This window comes from Tenrec ecaudatus, chromosome 1 (assembly GCF_050624435.1).
Source record: "Tenrec ecaudatus isolate mTenEca1 chromosome 1, mTenEca1.hap1, whole genome shotgun sequence".
NCBI classification, from domain to species: domain Eukaryota; kingdom Metazoa; phylum Chordata; class Mammalia; order Afrosoricida; family Tenrecidae; genus Tenrec; species Tenrec ecaudatus.
The window spans coordinates 145426785-145432461 of NC_134530.1; the positions used below are offsets into that span (position 1 = coordinate 145426785).

A 5677-nucleotide genomic window follows, 5' to 3' on the forward strand; every position below is an offset into this window, starting at 1 on the left:
GAATATACTGTGGCTTGGATCAGGTGCAAACTACGGACATCCTTCATCTTCAACATTTTAAAGAGGTATTATGTGGCACAAATACCCAATGCAATACATGGCTTGTTTGATTGATTGCTGCTTCTCTGAACATTGATTGTGGATCCAAGCAAAATGAATTTCTTGACAACTTTGATCTAGTCTCTGTTCATTACGATGCTGCCTATTTGTTCAGTTGTGTAGATTTTGGTTTTCTTACATTGAGTTATAACCCATACTTAAGGCAACCACCTTATTTGCATCAACAAGTGTTTCCAGTCTTCTTGGCTTTAAGTAAGCAAAGTTGTATCATCTGCATATCACAAAATGTTAATAGACCTTCCTCCAATACTGTTGTTTTCTTCTTCATGTATTACAGCTTCTCAGGTTATTAGCTCAGCAAACTGATAGAATAAGTATGGTAAAAAGATATAACTTTGAGGCACACCTTTCCTGGCTTTAAACCATATAGCATTGTCTTACTCTGTTTGAATGATTGACTCTTGGTGCATATACAAGTTCCATGCAAGCACAATGACTGTTCTGGAATTCCTATCCTCATAATCTTATCCATAGTTTGTTATGATCTACACAGATCATAATGTAGTCAATAAAACATATGTAAACACCTCTCCGATATTCTCTGCTTTTATCCAGATCTATCTGTGGTAGCTGCATCATTTATATCAACTTGAAGTATAAGGGTGGGGTCTAGCCTGTCAATCAGGTCACAGAATGATGGTGTCTCCTTGTTGGTATACCCTCCTCATAAGGGTCCTGGGAACCTCCACCTCTCTCTCTGCCTTCACCTTCCTGCCATCATGCTACTCAGAGACCTGTATGAGCCCTGGACATGCATCCACTGTGATTGAATCCACAAGACTTTGTATCCACCGGCTGGTGATGTTCCTGCATTATGCATCATTGCATATTGATCTGTGAGTCTGAAAGGGACTTATGGACTAGTATTGGACTTATGGACTTGATTTGGACTGGGTTGGGATGGTATTTTGATATACAATTACTCCTTGATTCAAAGCTCTCTCTTACACATATATGAGTGTGTCCTTGGGTTTGTGTCTCTAGTCAACCTGACCCAACCAGGAGTAGGTACCGGGAGTAGGGTACTAGAGAAACAAATCATAAAGCTGGAGAGGGAATGTTTGTCTGACCTCTCCCTTATGTTAGTTTTCTTCTCTGGTTAGCCAGAGGTCATGTGGGCCCACACTGTTTACTCAATTGTTTTCTGGAAAGAATATGGGAAGTTAATGTTTGTGTTCTTTACTTTGGTTATTTCTATCTGAAATGTGAAAATGAGGGTGATTAATGTTCATTTGACGTCAGGGGGCAAAATGGCCCTTGAACTTCTCCTCTGAGACCAGGATGTTTTAGTCAAAATGGCTGACAGGAAGTCAAAATAGCTGACAGAAGGCCCCACCTGGTTCACACAGCCAGAGACCAAAGGCCATATTGCATATGAATGGAATAGTTTAGGTAAGATACAATTGAATTTTATTGTTTCAAAAATGTGTTTAGGGGAAAGCTGCCATGCCACCTGGAGAAGTTGTGCTCTGGGGCTCCAGCTCCTCAGAGAGCCTTGACTAGATAATATCATGGCTGAACCTAAGAAAAAATTAGACACCATTGTATTGAGTATTTGGACTATGAGTTCATTCAGTTGTCTACAAACAGTACATAACCCATAGCTCAAGACTTGAAGACTCGTTATACAAGGTCATTACCTCTATAAAGCGAAGAAACTAATTTTTATTGACTAACAATCTTCTAGAAAGAAGACAAAGTCATTGTGGAAGGAAGCATACTGGATTGGTGTTGATTTGCATCCCCTAGTGAGAGTTTGATAAAAATAGAGCAATGTGCTAGCAAAAATTCAAACATGGAGTATTGGGAATGCATTCTTTTAAAAAAGGGGGTAATCCTTGAACCCTTGACCAAACATGGGAGGGGAGATAGAAGTGATGGTTTGGGAATGGGTTCTAAAAAAATGAGTGTACATGAACTCTTGAGCAAACATGGGTGGGGGAGTAGAAGTGATTGTAACAAATTGTTCTCAAATAGTTACCAAAAAATCATGTAACAAAAATGTTCTCAAAAACTGCTTATGCAAATTGTTAATCAGAATATACATTAACCAATATGAAGACTTTATTTTCTAAATGTATGTGGTATTGATCATATGGAACTGTGTATAAAAACTCTTCCATTTTCCAAAATAATGGAACACTACATATTTTCACTTTGGGCTGCCCCACATGAGTTTCTCAATAAAACTCTTTGTGCCTACTCAAAATAAAATAAATAATAATGTGTTTAGGATCTGACTCTAGTAGGTATACTGATTTCTCCTGCCTATTGTTATTGATAAAATGTGATAGAAATGGTCATTGAGAAGTATGAAAACAGTTTGTAAACCCACCACTTGTAGCCATTAAATTGGATCTTTAAATGGGTATAGGAGTTGCCTGCAAAGAAGGCTCTGAAAAGATCAGAGCTATTCAGCGCCTTGAGTGCTCAGTCCATTTGCATTAGAAAAGACTTGCTGAAAGAGCTATTGACTGAAGAAAGAAAAAGGAGCACATTGGCGCTTTGAATTTTGAACTAGTGGTTTGCTCCTGAAGCTGGAAAAAATTTGGACCCATGAAGAAATTCCCCTCTTGAAAGCTAAAGAGCCTGCAGGCAGCTTGAAAAGCTGTTTTCCATTTTTTGAATGGAAGTGGGAGAAAAGCAGCAATAGAGAGATGGGGTGAATCAGGCCACTAACATCTGTGGACCTGGGTTACAGGGACTAGAGGAAAGATGAGAAGGGGTTAGCTGGTCTGAAGTTTAAAAAGTTGTATGGAACCTATGCCTATGGTATGACCTAGCCCAAGGGGACTAGGGTGGTTGAAAATTTTTCATGGGGCCCATAGATGTAAGAATGGCGGCCAATGGGCACTCTGATGAGGCTGAGTGAGAAGGCCCATATTGAGTTGACCAGAACCTGACCAGATGAAGTTAAAATGTTTGAGCCTGTGAATTGGCGCATATTGCTGTTGGCTTTATGGATGGCCTGTCCTGATTTGATTTTGCTTATAAATGCAGACTCACAAGTTTCCAAGTGTAATGAAGATACTCCACAGCAAAAAAAAAAAAAAAATGCTTGTCTCCTCAGAGCACTGGGTTGATGTAAGCAGGCAATATAGACATTTGGATATCCAAAATGGGGGTTATAAAGACAAGAAGTGGTTGACTTACAAACTTTCATGGTAGGGGCATATTTTGATAGGATTAATGGTGTAGGTGGTCACATAACTGCAATTATTAAGTATAGAATATTTTTGTTTTGTTCACTTATACAGTATTATGTTTAAATTAGACTGGCACATTTTGAGTTGTATGCATTTTAGTTTTATCCTATTAGGCAAGAATATGATTTTACTACTATCTTTGTTTTAAAAATTATGTATGACTAAAGAGTTCTATAAAAGTATCGAGTTGACGATGTGGTCTGTAGTAGTTACATAATTTGTGTCAACTTGAATTGTAGAGGTGGAATCTAGCCTGTCAATCATGTCACAGCCTGATGGTGTCTCCTTGTGTGCGTGCCCTCCTCATAAGGAGGGTTCTGGAAACCTCCCCCGCTCTCTGCCTTCACCTTCCTGCCATCATGCCACTCAGAGACCTGTGCACACCCTGGAGATGCATCCAGTACCTTTGGATCCATGATTTGCACCCACCGGTTGGTGATGTTCCTGAATTATGCATCATTGTGTATGACTTTGTGAGTCTGAAAGATACTTATGGACTAGTATTGGACTTGTAGACTTGATTTGGACTAATCTGGGATGTTATTTTGATATACAATTACTCCTTGATACAAAGCTCTCTCTTACATATATATGAGTGTCCTTGGATTTGTTTCTCTAGTCAACCTAACACACTATCTAAAGTCTGCAATCGTGTCCCTTGTGACACAGCCTCCACTGAATCTAGCTTTAATTTCTGGCAGCTCTGTTTTCTGTTGCTGTTGTTTTCATCTAACAAGAAGCCATAACTTTATTAAGGAGAGAAACAACACAAATTTCAGACCAAACTGTAGTTCTTTTGAAACACCAAAAAAAGGTCTTTGCTTTGAGATGGTTACATTGTTAATTCCATAACAGCATTTACAAGATAATTATTGCTGTTCTTCAGGGCTCAGATTGCCTGTGCTCTGGATAGATTTGTTTGTGACATGGCCAATTCTGTATCCTTAATTTCCACACCTGTATCGTCAACCTCTTCCTCTTCACTCTCCTCTTCTACAGTTGGAGTTTGGGTGTTTTACTGAGTGTTCTAGACAGCTTCATCTTGCCCTTTGAATTTCTCAGCAGCTGTTTGTTGTGCTTGCTGAGATAAATCTTCAATTTTGACTCCCCCCCAAACCATGTAGGAATCTGAAGTGGGGTTCTTTTAGACATCTGGCTTTTTGATGACCAGGAAGATATTTTTCGCTTTCTGATAGCGACTCTAGTAAACCCTGTAACTTGCCAAATGCCCAGTTTGAGCATAACTTTCCATGCCTTCTTTTCACTCACACTCTAGTGCTTTGCTGACTAGTTCCCATCAATTTCAGCTGCTGCCACCGGCTGAGCTTGTGGGGTTGCCTGCATTGAAGCCTGCATTCTTCAAGCTGATTCATTACTGTCAGATTCATTTCCATATCCTGTCTCAGCCTGGGGCTGTGGCAAATCCTGCTCTGTAGCAAGGGCAATTTCTGTTGCTTCACTGGATATTTTGTACAGGGAACATGGAATCAAGATGGTGGTAGAAAATGAGCCCTTGTTTCAGAAGGAAGCCTGGCAGGGAGGGGGCTCTGGTAGCTCCCTATTGATTCACTGATGCAACCACTTTTTAATATATTCAGCAAAATTTTACTTGCATGTGATATTGGACACTGTTAAATAATTTCCTACCTTAATAGACTTTTCTATACATCAGGGATCCAATATGGGGAGTCTAAAAATTACTATAAGTTACTCTATTCCAATTATGCATTCTAGTACTGGAGAAAACATTACAGGATGGGTTTGGGGACAAATGAACCAACTATGATAAAGATCTTAGTGAAGACCCATGAATACTTGATCTTTAGACCCCCATTGTAGGGGAGCACTTCCTCAAGAGGACCTGTCCTCCCCTTTATTAAAGGATCTGTGAATACAAATTGACTTGAATATAAGAATTGATAAGGCGGATATGATTTTGTATTGTGATGATTTAAGTTACAATTTCATTCACTTGACCTAGAAGTCTTCTGCTTATACAGTTCAAGGAAAGATTTAGAAGATTATCCATCCATTTAACTCCATGCATTATCAGTCAATTCCATCCATAAGTTCATGAGTCAGAATATTCTGATTACTTATTTGACTACCCTGTCCATTATGGCAATCATGCCCACCATATTCAATTGTTCCCAACCTCCTTTAAGTTTCAATAATCCAATTATGGTTTCTTAATTCAGGTAGGTAGTTCCCACGGTCAAATTTGATTTACCATATATACTTGAGCATAAGCCGAGGCACCTAATTTTACCACAGAAAACTGGGGGGCTTTTTCAGCATAAAAAATGTGCTGACTCCATTACATTTGACCAGAAAACACTCCTAAAGGTCAG

The 5677-nt window shown here is 39.2% G+C and overlaps 1 pseudogene; it reads right to left on the reverse strand.

Moving 5' to 3' along the window:
* Positions 1-4215: 4215 nt before the first annotated feature.
* LOC142437072 (nascent polypeptide-associated complex subunit alpha pseudogene) lies at positions 4216-5464 on the reverse strand (annotated as a pseudogene).
* Positions 5465-5677: the final 213 nt, after the last annotated feature.